The sequence below is a fragment of the Scyliorhinus torazame genome, chromosome 2, assembly GCF_047496885.1.
Source record: "Scyliorhinus torazame isolate Kashiwa2021f chromosome 2, sScyTor2.1, whole genome shotgun sequence".
NCBI lineage: Eukaryota > Metazoa > Chordata > Chondrichthyes > Carcharhiniformes > Scyliorhinidae > Scyliorhinus > Scyliorhinus torazame.
In genome coordinates, this window is record NC_092708.1 from 203,446,824 (window position 1) to 203,469,121 (window position 22,298).

The following is a 22,298-nucleotide window of genomic DNA, read 5'->3' on the forward strand; positions in this document are numbered from 1 at the left end:
ATCAGGTTATTCTCCTCATTTTCAACATTTCCATTAATCAACAGCCAAAGAAAAAACAAATAACAACAAATGCCATAACAATCCCCACACACAAAAAGCATCCCGCTCAATATACAGACCAAAACACCCACCCGCACATTCCAGGTAAAAAAACACAAATTAACAAACAATCCGTAAACCGTGTAACCAAAGACAACAATACTGCCAATCCCACCCCGCCACTCCCCCCGATGTTCAATGGCAGCCAATTCTCGGAAGTGCAGAGTAAACAGTCACCATGAATTGTGAAATCCTTCCTTCATCCCCTTCAGCTGAGACTTCACCTTCCTGAGAGTCAAAGAAATTCAAGTATGTCCCCCCGCCAAGCCGTGTCATAGGATGGAGAAGCTGACATCCACCCCAACAGGACCCACTTCCGGGCAATCAGCGAGGTGAATGCTAAAAACATCTGCCCCCACACCTACCTGCCACCCAAGCCAGTCTGACACCCCGGACATGGCTTCTGGGGGCCCTGGTTCCAGGTTCACAAACTCTACCCCCAAGTTGACACTGAAAACCTCCTTCCAACAAACTCCTCAGAGGGCAGTAGAGCGGTGTTTCCCTCCCTACCTCCTCCTCTAACCAAAAAAAAAGGCAATCACTGTAAGGATCCCAGCCGAGTAAAGATCAAGAGGGAGACTCGAGGTCAGGTAGAAGTAGAAAGAAGTTGAACCGTGACGTCACAGCCTGCAGGTAAGTGATTGGCTGGTGACTGGTAAGTAGTTTTTCTTGTCCCTGGGGTGTTATCGTTCGGGGCGCAGTGGTTGCTGAGTGAGTGCTTGCTGAGAAGGGGAGTAAAATTTTTTTTAAACTTACTGTTGGGAGTGTCCAGCTGAATCCGGTCAGAATGAGGACAGAGTGACTGCTGGTTAAGTCGTAAAGATTTAAATTGTTTGTGCAGGCCCATAACAGCTGATTGCTGTTCTCGTGTGGGGCGCAGTGGTTGCTGGTTAAGTGTTTTATTTTTACCTGTGTTTAAGTTGGGCAGTTTCTAAACCCTAGACACTAGACTTGTAGTGTCCCCCACCCTTCCACCTCCTTCTACCTAAGGGGTAGAGTGAATAACAGGTAAGCTCTTTATTCTTTTTCTTTTTTTTTATCGAGAGGGGATGGCAGGGAAGGCAGTGCAATGTTCCTCCTGCAGAATGTTTGAGGTGAGGAACGCCGTCAGTGTCCCTGCTGACTTCACCTGTGGGAAGTGCACCCATCTCCAGCTCCTCAGAAACCGCGTTAGGGAACTGGAGCTGGAGCTGGATGAGCTTCGGATCATTCGGGAGGCAGAGGTGGTCATAGATAGTAGCTTCAGGGATGTAGTTACTCCGAAGAATCAAGGTAGATGGGTGACAGTGAGAGGGGCTGGGAGGAAGCAGTCTGTTCAGGGATCCTCTGTGGCCGTTCCCCTCAGTAACAGGTATACCGTTTTGGATACTGTTGAGGGGGACGACCTACCAGGGATAAGCCACGGTGAACAGATCTCCAGCACTGAATCCGTCCCTGTGGCTCAGAAGGGAAGGAGGGAGAGCAGGAGAGCAATAGTTATTGGGGATTCGATAGTTAGAGGGACAGATGGATGGTTCTGTGGCAGCGAAAGAGACTCACGGATGGTATGTTGCCTCCCGGGTGCCAAGGTCCATGACGTCTCGGACTGTGTTTTCAGAATCCTTAAAGAGGAGGGGGAGCAGTCACAAGTTGTGGTACACATCGTACCAACGATATAGGTAAGAGAAGGGACGGGGATTTAAAAGAGGAATTTAGGGAGCTAGGGAGGAAGCTGAGAGCCAGGACAAACCATGTTGTCATGTCTGGCATGTTGCCGGTGCCACGTGCTAGTGAGGTGAGGGACAGGGAGAGTGCGCAGATAAACACGTGGCTACAGGGATGGTGTAGGAGGGAGGGTTTCAGTTACTTGGATAATTGAAGCACATTCTGGGGAAGGTAGGACCTGTACAGACAGGACGGTTTGCACCTGAACCAGAGGGGCACCAATATCCTGGGAGGGAAATTTGCTACGGCTCTTAGGGGGGTTTAAACTAATATGTCAGGGGGGTGGGAAAACAAGCTGTGTTCCAGAAGCCAGTGTCAAGAGTAGTGAGGTACTGAGGAGGGTATCAAGGTCGCAGGAGTGTACCGGTAGACAGAAAGGTGGGTTGAAGTGTGTCTACTTCAATGCAAGGAGCATCCGGAATAAGGTAGGTGAACTTGGAGCGTGGATTGGTACTTGGGACTACGATGTTGTGGCCATTATGGAGACATGGTTAGAACAGGGACAGGAATGGTTGTTGGAAGTTCCAGGGTATAGATGTTTCAGTAAGAGTAGGGAAGGTGGTAAAAGAGGTGGAGGAGTGGCATTGTTAATCAAGGATAGTTTAATGGCTGCAGAAAGGCAGTTTGAAGGGGATCTGCCTACTGAGGTAATATGGGCTGAAGTTAGAAATAGGAAAGGAGCGGTCACATTGTTAGGAGTTTCCTTTAGGCCCCCAAATAGCAATAGAGATGTGGAGGAAGACATTGCAAAACAGATTATGGATAGGTGTGGAGGTCTCAGGGTAGTTGTCATGGGTGACTTTAACTTTCCAAATATTGATTGGAACCTGTATAGGTCGAACAGTTCGGATGGGGCAGTTTTTGTACAGTGTGTGCAGGAGGGTTTCCTGACACAATATGTGGATAGGCCGACAAGAGGGGGGGGGGCCACATTGGATTTGGTACTGGGGAATGAACCGGGCCAAATGTTAGATTTGTTTGTGGGAGAGCACTTGGAGATAGTGACCACAATTCAGTGTCTTTCACTATTGCAATGGAGAGGGATAGGGCCATACGGCAGGGCAAGGTTTATAATTGGGGGAGGGGTAATTATGATGCGATTAGGCAAGAATTAGGGAGCATAAGATGGGAACAGAAACTGTCAGGGAAAGGCACAAATGAAAAGTGGAGCTTGTTCAGCACGGTAGCATTGTGGATAGCACAATTGCTTCACAGCTCCAGGGTCCCAGGTTCGATTCCGGCTTGGGTCACTGTCTGTGCGGAGACTGCTCATCCTCCCCGTGTGTGCGTGGGTTTCCTCCGGGTGCTCCGGTTTCCTCCCACAGTCCAAAGATGTGCGGGCTAGGTGGATTGGCCATGATAAATTGCCCTTCGTGTCCAAAATTGCCCTTAGTGTTGGGTGGGATTACTGGGTTATGGGGATAGGGTGGAGGTGTTGACCTTGGGTCGGGTGCTCTTTCCAAGAGCCTGTGCAGACTCGATGGGCCGAATGGCCTCCTTCTGCACTGTAAATTGTATGAAATACTGCGTGTCCTTGATAGGCATGTCCCTGTCAGGCAGGGAGGAAATGGCCGTGTGAGGGAACCATGGTTCATAAAAGAGGTTGAATGTCTTGTCAAGAGGAAAAAGGATGAGTATGTAAGGATGAGAAAACGTGGTTCAGTAGGGTCGCTTGAGGGTTACAAGATAGCAAGGAATGAGCTGAAAAAAGGGCTTAGGAATGAATGAATGAATGAAATGAAAATCGCTTATTGTCACAAGTAGGCTTCAAATGAAGTTACTGTGAAAAGCCCCCAGTTGCCACATTCCGGCGCCTGTTCGGGGAGGCTGGTATGGGAATTGAACCGTGCTGCTGGCCTGCCTTTGTCTGCTTTCAAAGCCAGCGATTTAGCCCTACGCTAAACCAACCAGGAGAGCTAGGAGGGGGCATGAGAAGTCCTTGGCGGGTCAGATCAAGGAAAACCCCAAGGCATTTTACTCTTATGTGAGAAATAAAAGAATGACCAGGATGAGGGCAGAGCCGGTCAAGGACAGTAGTGGGAACTTGTGCATGGAGTCAGAAGAAATAGGAGAGGCGTTGAATGAATACCTTTCTTCAGTGTTCACAAAGGAGAGGGGCCATGTTTTTGAGGATGAGAGTGTGATTCATGAAGGTAGGCTGGAGGAAGTAGATGTTCTGAGGAAGGATGTATTAGCAATTTTGAAAAACCTGAGGGTCGACAAGTCCCCTGGGCCAGATGGGATATACCCAAGGATTCTTTGGGAGGCAAAGGATGAGATTGCAGAGCCTTTGGCTTTGATCTTTGGGTCCTCGCTGTCCATGGGGATAGTGCCAGAGGACTGGAGAGTGGCGAATGTTGTTCCTCTGTTCAAGAAAGGGAATAGGAATGACCCTGGTAATTATACGCCAGTTAGTCTTACTTCGGTGGTCGGGAAGATAATGGAAAAGGTCCTGAAGGATAGGATTTAGGACCATTTAGAAAGATGCAGCATAATCCGGGATAGTCAACACGGATTTGTGAAGGGTAGGTCTTGCCTCACAAATTTGATTGAATTCTTTGAGGAGGTAACTAAGTGTGTCGATGAAGGTAGAGCAGTTGATGTCGTATACATGGATTTTAGTAAGACGTTTGATAAGGTTCCCCATGGTCGGCTCATGAAGAAAGTAAGGAGGTGTGGGATAGAGGGAAATTTGGCCAATTGGGTAAGTAACTGGCTATCACATAGAAGACAGAGGGTGGTGGTAGATGGAACATTTTCAGACTGGAGACCAGTTACCAGCGGTGTAACACAGGGTTCAATGCTGGGTCCTCTGCTATTTGTGATTTTTATCAATGACTTGGAGGAGGGGGCTGAAGGGTGGGTCAGTAAATTTGCTGATGACACCAAGATTGGTGGAGTAGTGGATGAGGTGGAGGGCTTTTGTAGGCTGCAAAGAGACATTGATAGGATGCAGAGCTGGGCTGAAAAATGGCAAATGGAGTTTAACCCTGATAAGTGCGAGGTGATTCATTTTGGTAGAAAAAATTTGAATGCGGATTACAGGGTCAACGGCAGGGTTCTGAGGAATGTAGAGGAACAGAGAGATCTTGGGGTTCATGTCCACAGATCTCTGAAGGTTGCCACTCAAGTGGATAGAGCCATGAAGAAGGCTTATAGTGTGATAGCGTTTATTAACAGGGGGCTTGAGCTTAAGAGCCGCGGGGTTATGCTGCAACTATACATGACCCTGGTGAGACTACATTTGGAGTATTGTGTGCAGTTCTGGTCACCTCATTATAGGAAGGATGTGGAAGCACTGGAAAGGGTGCAAAGGAGATTTACCAGGATGCTGCCTGGTTTGCAGGATAGGTCTTATGAGGAAAGGTTGAGGGAGCTAGGGCTTTTCTCTTTGGAGCGGAGGAGGATAAGAGGCGACTTCATAGAGGTTTATAAGATAATGTGGGGGATAGATAGAGTGGACGTTCAGAGACTATTTCCTCGCGTGGATGTAGCTTTTAGGAGGGATGTCCGAGGTAGGTTCTTTACTCAGACAGTGGTTAGGGTGTAGAATGGACTGCCTGCTGTGATAGTGGAGTCGGACACTTTAGGAACTTTCAAGCGGTTATTGGATAGGCACATGGAGCACACCAGAATGACAGGGAGTGGGATAGCTTGATCTTGGTTTCGGACAATGCTCGGCACAACATCGAGGGCCGAAGGGCCTGTTCTGTGCTGTTCTGTTCTATGTTCCTCACATTCCACGTAACTATCTTAACCGGGGGTCTCTCACCCCCCCCCCCCTTTATCTGCCAACATCATAACTCTGGGTCCTGCCCACTGGGCATGTTACCATCGACCTCCCCCTCTCCCAGAATCCCCTCATCCACTTCCTCTCGAAAACACCTCACCCAGTGTCGGTCCCCTCCCCCCACTTTTCACCAATGCTTAGGTATTTAATGGAGTTTATTCTGTCCAGGGTTGATTCCGTCACGCAAAGAGTAGTGCAAATCTGGAGCTCTCTCCAAAAAGCTTTTGAGACTGGTAGTCAAATGAAAATTTCAAAACTAAGATTTATAGAATTTTGCTGGGCAAGGGTATTAAGGGATATGGAGCTAAAGTGTTGGAGTTAAGCTATAGGGGCCATTTCTAACTGAACAAGGAGTGAGGTTTTGTGAGCTTTTCTATACGATCATTGGATAAGGATCAAATTGATGTTGGTTTGATAATGGTATCAACATTTATCTGTTCAGCAACAAAACTTTTTATCAGCATCAAAGATTTTTGTGCCTCAGGTGTTCATCCACGCTTACCATCCCACATTTAGAATCTGGGCTCGGAGGCCTTTCACTTTGAGTGCCCAGAAAACTGACTCATTCTGGTAACTCAGAAAGTTTTACCAGTTCTTCCAGACTGGTTGTGTTAAGAATCTTTCTCAAGATCAACCAGAGTTTCTCTTGGTTTTTAACTGGCGGTGTGACCTCCTTTTGTGTGTTTTTTTAAAAAATCCTGCATTTGAGAGGCCCAAGGCCCAATTCATACCCTGTACTAAGCACTTCTCAACCTGCTCCCAGTGACTGTGCTACATTTTGACCTGGAACTCACAGCTGAGAATGGAAAAATGAGTTCCCATTTAACAACAACTTGCATTTATGTAGTATCTTTAATGCAGTAAAATGTCACAGAATACTTAATAGAAAAACAATTGACGCCGAGCCACATAAGGAGATACAAGGATCTGTGACCAAAAGCTGGGTAAAAGATGTACGCGCTGAGCAGCATCCCTGATGGAAAGAGATTTAGAGAGGGCATTTCAGAGCGTCGGGCGAAGGAGGGCACTTAAGGCACGGCCACTAATAGGGGCAGGAAAAAGGGAATTAAGGATGGAGGGGAAGCCAGAATTGGAACAATAAAGAGACCTCGGTGGGGTTGTGGGGCTGGAGGAGGTTACAGCGATGGAACAGGTCTGTGGAAGGATTTGATAACAAGGGTGAGAACTTTAAATTCAATTCAGGTATTTGTGGACTGAGAAGTAATATCAACCAGTGATCACGGTGGTAATGGGCTCGGAGTGCAGTCAGCAGATTTCTGGATGAGCTGAATTTTCCTGATTTATTACCCAATAGTCACTGTTGGAAATGTGTGTAAGAGGGTGACACGATGGTGCAGTGGTTAGCACTGCTGCCTCACGGCGCTAAGGACCCGGGTTCGGTCCTGGCTCTGGGTCACTGTCCGTATGGAGTTTTCACATTCTTCCTGTGTCTTATTTACTTACTTATTGTCTGCATGGGTCTCACCGCCACAACCCAAAGATGTGCAGGGTAGGTGTATTGGCCACGCTAAATTGCCCCTTAATTAGAATTTTCTTTCAAAGGGGATGGGTGCAAGATTCAGCTGCCCGTTATACCAGCTTTTATGAATATTCATGAAGTCTGCCATTTGAATGAGATATTAGAACGTTGCCCAAGCTTGTGGATTTCACTTCAGCTTAAATCATCGACAGGGTGCAAGTTGGGCATCTTCCTTCTGGGATGGCCAGGTTAAAATTGGGGTTTCTGTGCCTCAAATGGAAGTTCCCCGTCTCACTGCCTCGCTCTTTCCTATCTCAGTTACAGCCTCCACCCTTACAACCCTCCTGATTCTCTGCATTCCTCCAATTCTGGCCTCTAGCCTGTCTCTCACTTCCTTCACATCTCCATTGGTGGCCACGCCTTTAGCAGACTGGGGCATCAAGCTCTGGAATTCCTCCCTAAACCTCACTGCCTTTCTCTCTCTCTCCTGAAAACCTCACTTTTGTTAACTTATCCAAATATGTCCTTACATGGCCTTGCAATTAAATTTTAGTCTGATTACTCTGCGTAAAGCATCTTTTGGACATTTCACCAACATTAAAGTTGCTACATTTAAGCACCAAGCAAATGCCAGAATTATTACTTTTTAAATCCCAGTGAAATGACTCTTCCAACAAGTTTCATTTCAAATGAGCAGTATGAGTCAGGCAGCACACTGAAGTAATAATAACTTGGAATCCACTGCCTGAGGAACAATTTTCTCATGGCACTACCTGCAGCTTTGTCTATTTTATGAATTAGGTTCTCTAAGTAGTTCAGCCTTTACGTAAAGACTTTCTTCGACTGAAATAGTTTTGAACTTCGGGCTGTGATTTCCATAAATGGTTCCTTTTGCTGTTCTGTTCACTAAGTTGCTAACGTCTCCCTCCCCCAACCAAACAAAACGCACCAACATTTTTCAGAAATTACTACCTCTCTAAAGCTTACCAAATTCTGCTGCTGTACCGTTGTGTGGAATGAGCCGGCCTGTTTGAAATGTCAAAACAATTACACTGCAGAAGGGGGGGGGGGAAGAGACAAAAAGAGATGCCAATGGGTCTCTTCAAGTGCTCTCTCCTTTGAAAATTTAGGAGCAATAGAGATTGTCCAATGCTCTCCCCAAAGCTTGACCTTATCTACAGCACTCACCTTTATAAACACTCTCCTATGGCATCCAGCCAAACAAATGGATTAGGGAGGACTCTTGCACAGTTAACTAGCTGCCAGTGCAGCGGTGTTGTTTTTCTACTTGTCTTTTTGGTTAATGGGCAAAATGTTTATAACCCTCTTAAGCTTCCGTCTTTCAAATTGAATCATAGAACCGTATATATTTCATGCTGCAGAAGGAGGCCATTCAGCCCATCTTGTTTGTATTGGTTGCCAAAGAATTTCCAAGCCTAATCTCACTTTTTCTATCTCTAACAGCCTTTCAGGCAGTGCGTTTAGGACCCCTGCCATCCTCTGGGTGAAAAACCGTTCCATCATCTCCCCTCTAATTCTTCTTCAACAATTTTAATCTGTATCCCCTGGACTTTTGGCCCCTCTGCTGAGGTAAATAGAGGTAATTCTTGCTTGCTCTATTCAGGCCCCAAATAATTTTATGCTCCTCAATTAAGTCATCCTTCAGCCTCCTCTGTTCCAAGGAAATCAACTCCAGCCTACCTTTCCACGTAGCTAAGATTTTCCAGCCCTGGCAGCACCCTTGTAAATCTCCTCTTCTTGGCTCAGGACTTTCATCTGAATTGGAGGCAAGTATTGGCCACCTTGCAGGTTTCAGTTCGATGTTTCCAGAACCACCCAGCACAGCAACAGAGTTTGCAGCCTATCATGCCCGTATTAGCTCTCTGGTGGAGCTGCCAATAAGTCCAATTCTGCTGGTCTTTGCCCCATAGCCCTGTAATTAAAAAAATTAAAGTACATTTCTAATTCCCTTTTGAAAGTTATTATTGAATCTGCTTCCAACATGCTTTCAGGCAGCACATTCCAGATCATCGTAACTCTCTTGACTATTCAATTTGGCCTCACCTCCCCCAGTTTTTATTGCAGTTTCTCCCCTACTTGTCCTATCAAAACTCCTTGTGTTCTTGAATTTGTTTTATAAAAATTGCCTCAAAGACCGGAATGGGTTATTTGGATGTTAATGTATTGAGTTCTGCAGCTCTCCGGCTAAACTGCAGCACTGTGTCGTGAAAACCTACGCCTCTACGTTGTTCACCAGTCACTGTTGGAACTGAATGTTTTTAGCACCTTCTGTACAGTACCAGCCAAGCTTCACAGGATTTCAGAATGTTGGAAATAATGGTGTATGTTATGAGCGTCCGTGTGGTCTGAATTCTGGGAATCGAACCACTATTCTGCAACCACATCGACATGCCTGAAGAATCTTCATTACAGGAATGGGAAAGGCTTTTGGTTGGAAACTTATTAAAACAAAAACTTGTTTTGAGCAGTGCACAAAAATTAAGGCTGATGTTTCAGTGTTGTGCTGAGGAAGTGCTGCCTTTCAGCGAAGTTAAACCGAGGCTCTGCCTGTCCTCAAAGGTGGACGTAGAGCATCGTGTGGCGCTGTTTCAATGAGGAGCAGGAGGGTCCTTCCCAGTTTCAAGAGCAAAATTTATCCCCCAACCAAAGTCACTAAAACGGAGAATGCAGCCACGCATTTGTTGCTGTTTGTGGGACCCTGATGGCTACCATGTTTCCGACGTCACACTTCAAAAGTAATTTGTTGGATTTAAGGTGCTGTCAAGTTGTCCTGAGGAGATGAAGGGTGCAACAGAAATACAAAACTTTATTTACTGACTGGAATGTCAGTAAAATTCTGGAGTAGGGCTTGAATATGCAGCCTCATGATTCAGAAGCTAAAGGCTACCAGCACTAAAATCCTAAAGACCCACAGTTGCTGCCGATATTGTGAGAAGATGCCAAAACTCTTTCTTTGAGGAAAAGGTGCAGTTTTTACTCTTTTCTTCCCGAATGAGGTCATTTAAAGGGGAAAGGAAGGAATTCATTCAGAACAGGGTTCCTCACACATTAACAGTCAATACATGCAGGCCTTAATGAGGCCATAATCTATCTGGTCACACCAATAAATGATTGTGTCAGGTCGAGGCAATAACTGCTGGTTGTTATGCTAATTACAGCCATTTTGCAATGACTTTTATAGCTTTTACCCTGTTCTTTAAGTAATTACAGTAAAACAGAATCCTTTTTATTAAAATACTTGAGTAACGCTTGGAATTTGAGAAAAGGGAGTGTTGGAGAGCTAGAAATAAAGAACATATGAAATAGGAGCAGTAGTAGCCCATTCAGCCTTTCTGGCTTGCTCTGCTATTCAATGAGATCATGGTTGATCTTCTACTTTGACACCATTTTCCTGCATTATCCCCATATCCCTTGATGTTTATAATATGTAGAAATCTATCTATTTCAGTCTTGGACATGCCCATTGACTGAGCCTCCACAGCCGCCTTGGGCAGAGTACGCCAAAGATTCACCACCCTCTGAATGAAGAAATTCTTCCTCATCTTAGTCCTAAATTATTCTGGGACTGTGTCCCCTGGTTCTAGCGCTCCCTATATAGCAATTATACCTTCCAAAGATAAGGAGACCAAAACTGCTCACAATAATCTGGGTCTCACCAAGGCTCTGTGTAGTGAGACATCTCGGACGGGGTGTCTCCGTTAGCCGACACCGAAATTCGGAAATGCGATTTGGCGGAGAATTGCTACCGAAGTCAAAATCACGGCAGGCACGATTTGACGCCAAATCGCGATTCTCATTCACCTCGCAAATGGCGTCAATGCGTTTCACTCCACACGTACAGTAGGTACCATTTGTAAATTATTAGCGGGCCCAAGCCGGTACTCTCCAGGGCCTCTGGATTCTCCACATCCAATGGGCCGAGTTCCCGACGGTGTGGTGCACTTGTGCATTTACAATCATGAAATCAGCGTGGCGGCTGCTGAGGGAGAGAGAGGGGGTATGGGACGTGTCCAACATTGCCATAGTTTGTTGACAGTTGTGCCGCTGGCCAGGGGGCTTCTGCCAGAGCTGGGGGGAGTAATGGAGTGTAGCTAGGAGGTGGACTGTGGGGTCAGGGTGGGTGGACACGGAGCTCCATTGTCACAGCCAGCAAGGTAGCCATGCACTGTGCACACTGCTAACAGCCCACTTTGAACCTGGTGCCATCGGTCATATAGATGTCACGTCTCTGGCTCTAGATGACCCATCAACTGCATGAGTGTACTCCAGCACAACCAGTGCCATCTTTTTGGCTGGGATAAATGTGTGTGGGGAATGTAATGTGTATGTGCGGCTGCAGCTTGTCAGCCTCCCAAGTGTCGGTCATGGGCCTGGCGTATTCCGCACCATTTTTCAGTGCCATTGAATGTGTTCCACGCGGCATCGGTGCTAGCCTCTCAATGGTAGCGGAATCAGTCCAAGTGCGGCGCCGGTGTTTCTGTCGTAAAAGTCCATGGGTTCTCCATTGGCGTCAACGCTTAGTCTCAGAAACGGAGAGCTCCACCCCTTTACTCTTCCACTCAATTCGCTTGTAAAAAAAAGACCAATGACTTTTTTTAATAAACATTTTATTAAGGCATTTATACATTTTTAACAACAATTTCAAGAGGAAAAACAGCAAAGTAAGTAACACCCACCCAACCAACAACCACACCCAGCCAACATGGCTGACATACAAAGTTCCCCAGTCCCCCAGACCAATGGACTATTTACCACAAGTGGAGGTGACATAAAATTGGCAGTAAGAAATCCTTGAAAATAAAAACAAACAGTATAAGGCATTACCAGATGGCAGCCCCAAAGAATCTTACAGGCAATAAAGTATTTTTGAAGTGTGGTCACCGTAGTAATGTCGGAAAAGCAAAACTGATTTGTGCACAGCACAAGAACAATGTAAAGAACAATGAGATAAATATCAGATAATCTGCATTGTAGTAATGTTTGTTTGAGGGATAAATTTTTCCCTGTACACAAGGGAAAACTCCCCTGTTTGTCTTTGCGACAGTGGGATAATTTCCACCCACCTGAGAGGGAAGACTGAGGTTTGTCGTCTCATCAGAAAAACAGCACCTCCAACACTGCAGTATTCCCTCAGTGCTTAAGTGTCAGCTTACGTTATCATAGAATCATAGAATTTACAGTGCAGAAGGAGGCCATTCGGCCCATCGAGTCTGCACTGGCTCTTAGAAAGAGCACCCTACCGAAGGCCACACCTCCACCCTATCCCCATTACCCAGTAACCCCACCTATCTCCATTACCCAGTAACCCCACCCAACACTAAGGGCAATTTTGGACACTAAAGACAATTTAGCATGGCCAATCCACCTAACACGCACATCTTTGGACTGTGGGAGGAAACCGGAGCACCCGGAGGAAACCCACGCACACACGGGGAGAACGTGCACACTCCACACAGTCAGTGACCCAAGCCGGGAATCGAACCTGGGACCCAGGAGCTGTAACGCAATTGTGCTAACCATAATGCTACCGTGCTGTGATGCATTGTCTCGAGCAGGTCTCGAACTTGAAGCTTTCTGACTCTTGAGATGAAAGTGCTGCCCATTGAGCCGTGGCTTCCATTTCACCAATTGACAGGATGTAAATTCATTTCTGGATTTTCCCTGCAATGTAAATTCCCTGTTATGGCCAGGACAATCCAGGAATAACCAGTGAAATTGCTGTGCTCAAATTGCCGTTCTCAACAAATTTCAGAAGCTTCCTAGAAGCTGGAGGCACTAACCTAGTCACAGGAAGAGACCATTCAGATAGGTCAGTGTTAAGTTCTGCCTGAACTCTCATCTACTCGTCATGAACAAAGTACAATACAGCACAGGAATAGGCCCTTTAGCCCTCCAAGCCTGTACCGGTCATGATACCAACCTAGGCCAAAACCCTCAGCACTTCCTAGTGCCGTATCCCTCTATACCCATCCTATCCATGTATTTGTCAAGATGCCTTTTGAATGCCATTAATGTATCTGCTTTCACAACCTCCACTGGCAACACATTCCAGGCACTCACCACCCTCTGCATAAAAAACCTGCCTTGCACATCTCCCCTAAACTTTGCCCCATGGGCCTTAAACCTATGCTCCCTGGTGACTGACCCCACCATCCTGGGAAAGAGTGCCTCGTGCCTGCACCATGCAATTGAAGCACTGCACCATGGAGCTCATGTCCTCAGCCATGGAGGTCATGAGCTGAACCATGGAGCGGACATGCCTCACCATGGAATTGCACCTCCTGCACCAAGGTCTTCACTCAGGACGCCACCCTTGCAGTGTTGGCCTCATTGCATCGAATGACGGCACCATCTCCTCAGACAGAAGGCGATAGGACTCCTTCAATTAGCCTTTGAATCGAAGTGGGATGCTGACATCCCTTCCTGATATTCACGATTCTGCCTTTGTAGCTTCAGCAACTCTTGGATGATGATACCAAGGGGCACGTCCTCGGCCTGAGGTTCAACAGAGTCCTGGGCTCCGGCATCCGTCCTGAGTGCCAGTCCTCTGGAACGTCCCTGCCTCCACCTGCTGTGGATTATCAGCTATGGGGTGCTCACCAGTGAGTAACCGAGAAGCCTGCCTACTACTGAATCCCACCGAGGTGCAAGTACCTGCGCTGATGGAGGGTACGGGTGATGCTTTGACGCCTCTTCAGTGCTGATTTCCGAGATACTTGCCTCGGAGCTGCTCAGGCCCATGGTGTCCCGGGGACATGAGTATCGTCCAAATTAGTCTGCTACTTGACCTGCAATGGAAAGAAGATGGCATTGGTGCAGGACAAAGGAACACTGATAAGAGAAAGGTCACTCAAGTGAGGCTTGCCTTATGGCTGGATGTGTTGAGGGTTCCCCAACCCCACCCACTGCACAGGAGCAGTCCTGCTTCTCGCTGACAAGCTTAAGGGCTCGTTCCTCAAATAGGATTAGGGCCTTGAGCTGCGACATCACTCTGGCCGGCTGTGCACATTCATGTGTTGTGATCGTGTCTCTACTGCAGTGAGACAGGTGGGAAGAGTATAGATGGGAGTCATGCCATGTCAGTTGGGGATGAAGTGTGGCATGCATGGGAGGTGATGGGAGCGGGCATTTGAGGGACACCAGAGCTTCTCAGGCGATTATGGGGTTGCGGCGTATGACAAGTGCTGTGACCCTACAAGGTGGGTGGAAGTCAGAGCATCATAGAGGTGTGAGGGCTGTGTTAAGGGATCTGAGGAAGACATGAGGAGGCAGAGTTACACTAGCTGCATGAAGAAAGTCAGTCATCTTCTTACGACACCGTAGCTCTGACCTCTCTTGGAGCAAGATGGTGCTTTCTATCACAGCCACAGCCACCCAAGTCAGGTTTGTTACTTTGCTGGATGGATGTCTGCCTGATCGTGGATAAAGGGTTTCCTGCTTCTGCTCGATCCCATGAAGAGGGTTCCCTCTGTTAAACGCGGTGCAGTCATTCTAGCAGCCATCCCCCAATTGGACTTGGAACAAGTACTGGGGAGGTGTTTGAAAGGAGCTCTCCACTGATTACCGAGGTTAAGGGCACAAATGAACAGGAGCAATCAAAGAGTCCGTTTTTGGGCGTGTTTAGAGGGGTGTTTCTAGCCAGCTGCCACGCCGAGAAAGACCCTGCTATTCAACTAGACTTTGCCGGGTTCTTTTGCCTGGGCAAGGAACTCCCCATCAAGACCACACTTGCATCATTTTCTGCACTGACGGGCACCATTTTTTAAGTCAGCCCTGATTTTTCGACCCCCCCCTCCACCCTCAGCATTCCAGTGACTGCCTCCGGACCCCTGACTGCACCCAACCTATCTCTTCCGGAATCCTTGAACCCCCCCTCACCTTACCTCTTAAAGGCAAGGCACCCCGGGCCTGACCTCTGACATGGGCAACCTGACACCCAGGCACTTGGCACTGCCAACCTGGCTTCCTGGCAATGCCACGCTGACACTGTCAGTGTGCCCAGCTGACACTGCCAGGAAGCCAGGTTGGCAGTGCCAATTTGCCAGGATACCAGTGGGAATGCCAGGGCACAACCTTGCCCAGAGCCCAACCACCCAGGCATCTCCCAATGGCCTGGGAGACCCCTCCCCTCCCCCTCACTCCATCCCCCAGTGCCATTATGATTGGTCCAGGGTTGTGTGGAGCAGTACTAAGTGACACATTTAAATATGCTGATCTGGACCACAACTAATGAGGGTGAGATCCAGATCGCGATGTCTCATGAGGTTTGGTTGAATCTCAGGAATGTCTCAAGCTTCACGAATCTCGCGAGGGATCTCTCACGAGATTCAACGGCCTCATCGCGTCACCAAGTCGGGTGCCCTGAGGCTGGTAAATCCCACCTTTTCCCGGGACGAGCAAATCAGAGACAAGAGCGCCGTGTGATTCACGTGGAGAAAAGAAATGCCAATAAAGAGGCTGAATATACGGTGAGCCGGTGGGATTCTCCCCAGTTTTCCCACCGCACTTTGAAGATATATGGTACGGTTGTGCCCATGGTTTTGCCCAACAATTGGAAGGACATTCTTTGCAGGAGCAGTAGATTGGCTGTTTTCTACCCATAATTTCTGAAGTAAGAGTAGTTTCCAACTTTTTTTTTAGAAATTTTCTATTTGACACTAGATTGGAGAATTAGAGAAATGATTGATCATTTGGAAAAATTTGATGATTTGTTCTTTGGCGGGACTGTGGTTGTCATTTGACCAGATTGAAGTAGATTTTTTTTTAAATGTTCACATGTTACAGAACTAGAGACCTGTCTGCTTTGTTTCTTCTTTTGACTTTCTTTGTGTGTGTGTCCTTTTAGTCTTTCCCAGGGGATTGCGAGGATGTAGGGAGTGTATAGCCATGATTCTCCAGCTATCATCTACAGTACTGGCTTGATGGGCCAGCTGGTCTTTCTAAATTGCACATTTGTAGCTTGCAACTGGTTGCAAATTTACATATTTATTTTCATCTATTTTGCAAAATTAAATCTTGGATTGGGATTCATTGGGACAGGGCATTGGACAGTAAAGTGATGGAAGTACAAAGTAGAATTCCAAAGAAGAAGTCATGATTTGCAGAGACATGGGGAGGAGGAGCATGAGCTGTTAAAATCTGGAATTCACTGCCTGAAAACAGATCCAATCATAGTTTTTTAAAGTAAGTTGAATATGTACTCGAAAGGAAACATTTACAGAGGCTTAGCAAAAAAAAGCAGGAGTGGAGCTAATTTTCAAGGGGCCAACACAGGCACAATGGGCCAAGTGGCCTACTTTTGTGTGGTGTTATTCTATGAGGCCAGAGATTGCACTCTTGTAAGGATTTTATGTCAAAGAACAACAAAGAACAAAGAAATGTACAGCACAGGAACAGGCCCTTCGGCCCTCCAAGCCCGTGCCGACCATGCTGCCCGACTAAACTACAATCTTCTACACTTCCTGGGTCCGTATCCTTCTATTCCCATCCTATTCATATATTTGTCAAGATGCCCCTTAAATGTCCCTATCGTCCCTGCTTCCACTACCTCCTCCGGTAGCGAGTTCCAGGCACCCACTACCCTCTGCGTAAAAAACTTGCCTCGTACATCTACTCTAAACCTTGCCCCTCTCACCTTAAACCTATGTCCCCTAGTAATTGACCCCTCTACCCTGGGGAAAAGCCTCTGACTATCCACTCTGTCTATGCCCCACATAATTTTGTATACCTCTATCAGGTCTCCCCTCAACCTCCTTCGTTCCAGTGAGAACAAACCGAGTATATTCAACCGCTCCTCATAGCTAATGCCCTCCATACCAGGCAACATTCTGGTAAATCTCTTCTGCACCCTCTCTAAAGCCTCCACATCCTTCTGGTAGTGTGGCGACCAGAATTGAACACTATACTCCAAGTGTGGCCTAACTAAGGTTCTATACAGCTGCAACATGACTTGCCAATTCTTATACTCAATGCCCCGGCCAATGAAGGCAAGCATGCCGTATGCCTTCTTGACTACCTTCTCCACCTGTGTTGCCCCTTTCAATGACCTGTGGACCTGTACTCCTAGATCTCTTTGACTTTCAATACTCTTGAGGGTTCTACCATTCACTGTATATTCCCTACCTGCATTAGACCTTCCAAAATGCATTACCTCACATTTGTCCGGATTAAACTCCATCTGCCATCTCTCCGCCCAAGTCTCCAGACAATCTAAATCCTGCTGTATCCTCCGACAGTCCTCATCGCTATCCGCAATTCCACCAACCTTTGTGTCGTCTGCAAACTTACTAATCAGACCAGTTACATTTTCCTCCAAATCATTTATATATACTACGAAGAGCAAAGGTCCCAGCACTGATCCCTGTGGAACACCACTGGTCACAGCCCTCCAATTAGAAAAGCATCCCTCCATTGCTACTCTCTGCCTTCTATGGCCTAGCCAGTTCTGTATCCACCTTGCCAGCTCACCCCTGATCCCATGTGACTTCACCTTTTGTACTAGTCTACCATGAGGGACCTTGTCAAAGGCCTTACTGAAGTCCATATAGACAACATCTACTGCCCTACCTGCATCAATCATCTTAGTGACCTCCTCGAAAAACTCTATCAAGTTAGTGAGACACGACCTCCCCTTCACAAAACCGTGCTGCCTCTCACTAATACGTCCATTTGCTTCCAAATGGAAGTAGATCCTGTCTCGAAGAATTCTCTCCAGTAATTTCCCTACCACTGAAGTAAGGCTCACCGGCCTGTAGTTCCCGGGATTATCCTTGCTACCCTTCTTAAACAGAGGAACAACATTGGCTATTCTCCAGTCCTCCGGGACATCCCCTGAAGACAGCGAGGATCCAAAGATTTCTGTCAAGGCCTTAGCAATTTCCTCTCCAGCCTCCTTCAGTATTCTGGGGTAGATCCCATCAGGCCCTGGGGACTTATCTACCTTAATATTTTTTAAGACACCCAACAACTCGTCTTTTTGGATCACAATGTGACCCAGGCTATCTACACCCCCTTCTCCAGACTCAACATCTACCAATTCCTTCTCTTTGGTGAATACTGATGCAAAGTATTCATTTAGTACCTCACCCATTTCCTCTGGCTCCACACATAGATTCCCTTGCCTATCCTTCAGTGGGCCAACCCTTTCCCTGGCTACCCTCTTGCTTTTTATGTACGTGTAAAAAGCCTTGGGATTTTCCTTAACCCTATTTGCCAATGACTTTTCGTGACCCCTTCTAGCCCTCCTGACTCCTTGCTTAAGTTCCTTCCTACTTTCCTTATATTCCACGCAGGCTTCGTCTGTTCCCAGCCTTTTAGCCCTGACAAATGCCTCCTTTTTCTTTTTGACGAGGCCTACAATATCACTCGTCATCCAAGGTTCCCGAAAATTGCCGTATTTATCTTTCTTTCTCACAGGAACATGCCGGTCCTGTATTCCTTTCAACTGCCACTTGAAAGCCTCCCACATGTCAGATGTTGATTTGCCCTCAAACATCCGCCCCCAATCTATGTTCTTCAGTTCCCGCCTAATATTGTTATAATTAGCCTTCCCCCAATTTAGCACATTCATCCTCGGACCACTCTTATCCTTGTCCACCAGTACTTTAAAACTTACTGAATTGTGGTCACTGTTACCGAAATGCTCCCCTACTGAAACATCTACCACCTGGCCGGGCTCATTCCCCAATACCAGGTCCAGTACCGCCCCTTTCCTAGTTGGACTGTCTACATATTGTTTTAAGAAGCCCTCCTGGATGCTCCTTACAAACTCCGCCCCGTCTAAGCCCCTGGCACTAAGTGAGCCTCAGTCAATATTGGGGAAGTTGAAGTCTCCCATCACCACAACCCTGTTGTTTTTACTCTTTTCCAAAATCTGTCTACCTATCTGCTCCTCTATCTCCCGCTGGCTGTTGGGAGGCCTGTAGTATACCCCCAACATTGTGACTGCACCCTTCTTATTCCTGATCTCTACCCATATAGCCTCACTGCCCTCTGAGGTGTCCTCTCGCAGTACAGCTGTGATATTCTCCCGAACAAGTAGCGCAACTCCACCTCTGCTTTTACATCCCCCTCTATCCCGCCTGAAACATCTAAATCCTGGAACGTTTAGCTGCCAATCCTGCCCTTCCCTCAACCAGGTCTCTGTAATGGCAACAACATCATAGTTCCAAGTAGTAATCCAAGCTCTAAGTTCATCTGCCTTACCCGTAATGCTCCTTGCATTAAAACATATGCACTTCAGGCCACCAGACCCGCTGTGTTCAGCAACTTCTCCCTGTCTGCTCTGCCTCAGAGCCACACTGTCCCTATTCCCTAGTTCTCCCTCAATGCTCTCACCTTCTGACCTATTGCTCCCGTGCCCATCCCCCTGCCATACTAGTTTAAACCCTCCCTTAATCAAAGACCTTAATCCTTGCATTCAGTTGGTTCCCTTCAGCCCCACTCCCTGCCCAACCAAAGTTACTGTCAAATGGCTCACATGTTTCCTCCCACAACTCCTGAAATATGTGCTGTTAGGTAATTTGGACATTCTGAATTCTCCCTCCGTGCACTCGAACTGGTGCCGGAATGTGGCGATTAGGGGCTTTTCACAGTAACTTCATTGCAGTGTTAATATAAGCCAGGGATGTGACGATAAAGATTTTTTTTTTAATGTGGCTTAAGGGTCTGTACGCAAGTACATTTTCATCAATCCCCTACAGACAGAGCCAGAATTTATTGTTCCCTGGATTTCCATGGGAGAAATCATTCACGCGAATTGTCAGACTGTTCGGCCTGCACGGGCTCAAACATTTTAAGAAATACTCCTTTTCAGAATGTCTTTTGTTTCTCAGCGAAGCAATGGTTTTTTCTTTCTGCACTTTCCATGTTCAGTCCCCCTTTCTTGTTCCATCTCGCACTTGATACTAATTGTGTCCCTGCAGATACCACATGTTAAATGTACAAAGCAACCTTTCATCCTGCCCACTGCACATCGTAAAGCTATTTCCATTAAACACATGAAAGCGATCCCTCAATTGGGAATGGAGCAGCTTCCTTTTTTTTGTCAGGATTGAGCACTCCCAGATCAGGTACAGCGTGATTTAGATGCAGAGTGGTGAGAGGATACCTGGTACCTTGCTCGTGAGTTATGGCCAGTACCACTAATGGGATATGTATCATATCCCTCCTGTCATTATGTAATGTGTTGTGTTTTTCCAATATATTTTTTTTAAATTAATTTAGTAAAAATCTGGATAAATTAATTGGGTAAAGAAACTAATCAGATGGATAGAATAGAGCACTGTATTCCCTTTAGGTCTTATTTGAGTACTGCAGGAGCCATTGATATTGCTAATTAGGCTGTTGTGTAGTGTGAGTTTTAAAATGTTTGTTCAGGATATTTCCATTCTGTTGACTTCAAAGGAAGATTATACCAATTGTTAGAGGTGTTATAATTTTATATCCATGAAGTATGCAAATTATTCATAAAAATAAGGTAAACATGTGGACATAAAACTCCCTTCTGCAGCACACATCATTTTTCTCCCTCTTCAAGTGAGGGTCAGCTGGATGGTTCTAAGCTCTTGTTGTAATGCTGCGCTAATCACTCCCAGATCCGGCAGAGCTTGGCTAGAAGCAGCATACTGCTCGCTTAATTGTCCACTCCCAAGTCATTTATGCCATCGATTAAACAGATGGTAAAACTCCCTCCACAGTGCTCCCTCAAATTCTTAGCCAGTTATGGGCACAGGATCGAGGCAGTAACAACAACACGCATTTTTGCAGCACTTTTAATATGGCAAGGCACCTCAAAGCACTTCATGGGATTGTTACTAAACAGTATTCATCACTGAACCGCATGGGGCGGCAGGGTGGCGCAGTGGTTAGCACTGCTGCCTACGGTGCTGAGGACCCGGGTTTGATCCCGGCCCCGGGTCACTGTCTGTGGAGTTTGCACATTCTCCCCGTGTCTGCAGGGTGTCTCACCCGCACAATCCAAAGATGTTCATGGTAGGTGAATTGGCCACACTAAATTGCTCCTTAATTGGACAAAAAGAATTGGGTACTCTTAAGATTATTTTTTTAAAATCACTGAACCGCATAAGGACCTATTTCAAAAGGTGACTAAAAGCTCAGTCAAAGAGGTAAGTTTTAAATACAGAAAATTCTTGAAATACTCCACAGATCTGATGGCATTTATGGAGAGGGGCACAGGGTTAAAGTTTCAGGTCTGTGACCTTTCACCAGAACCTGTAGAGGTAAGCTTTAATGATTGCCTCGAAACAGGGGAAGAGGAAGGAAAAAAGGTTTGCGGGGAGGTGGAATTTCAGAGTGTGGGGCTCAGACAGTGATGGGATGTGCTGGGATGCCAATGATATGGGGAGCAGCATTAGTTGACTTTCATATAGCCGAGCCAATTGGCACCGAGTCACCACAACATTCATAAATTAAGATTGTAGCTCAGTCAGTCACACGTTACTTTCCTCACGAGTCAGATGCAGAGCAAAGCCCTGTGCGTCCCATTCCATTAATGACTCCCAGATCAGCTATAGCAAGGTTATATGCAGGCTAAAGTTCTCCTGTTCTGTTGTCATCAATCACTTGCAGGCCACTTACACCATTTGTTAGATGCAGGGAAAGAGCTCCATTCTCCCCCCCCCCCCCCCCCCCAACCCCCTGCATCAATCACTCCCAGGTCACTTAGTCCTGGTCCATCTCTCACTTGATGCTAATTCTGTCCCTGCAGATGCCACATGTTAACCATGCAGGCAACCTTTCATCCTGCCTGCTGCACGTCATAAACCCATTTCCAATAAATACATGAAAGTAATCCCTTAATTGGGAGCAGTTTTGATGTCCCAGTTCGTGTGGTTATGCAAGAATAAGTAACTACATTCCATGCTGTTTTTTGATTTGAAATGATTGAATGCTATGGGCTAGTGTTGTTTTTTATATGGAAATGTTGGTTTATTGGGAAGAGATAATGGCAATCGAAGTAGCACAACATACCCATATTAATGGCAGACCTGAACTGCTTGTGCAGCAGCAACAAAGAAATTACCACTTTAGAGTGAAAGGAGAATATCAGACACAAGTTGAAACAAAAAACTACTGCAGAGATAAACTGCTCCGAAGAGCTAGGTTGTTTTTGTGTGAACCTGAAGCACACATGTTTCAGTTTACTTATGGACAGGCAAACCTCTGGTCACTTTGACTCTGCAC

The 22,298-nt window shown here is 46.5% G+C and overlaps 1 protein-coding gene across 4 annotated transcripts in view; it reads left to right on the forward strand.

Moving 5' to 3' along the window:
- pard3bb (par-3 family cell polarity regulator beta b) overlaps positions 1–22,298 on the forward strand; it is a 1,556,033-nt gene that overhangs the window by 1,023,413 nt on the left and 510,322 nt on the right. The window lies entirely within an intron of this gene.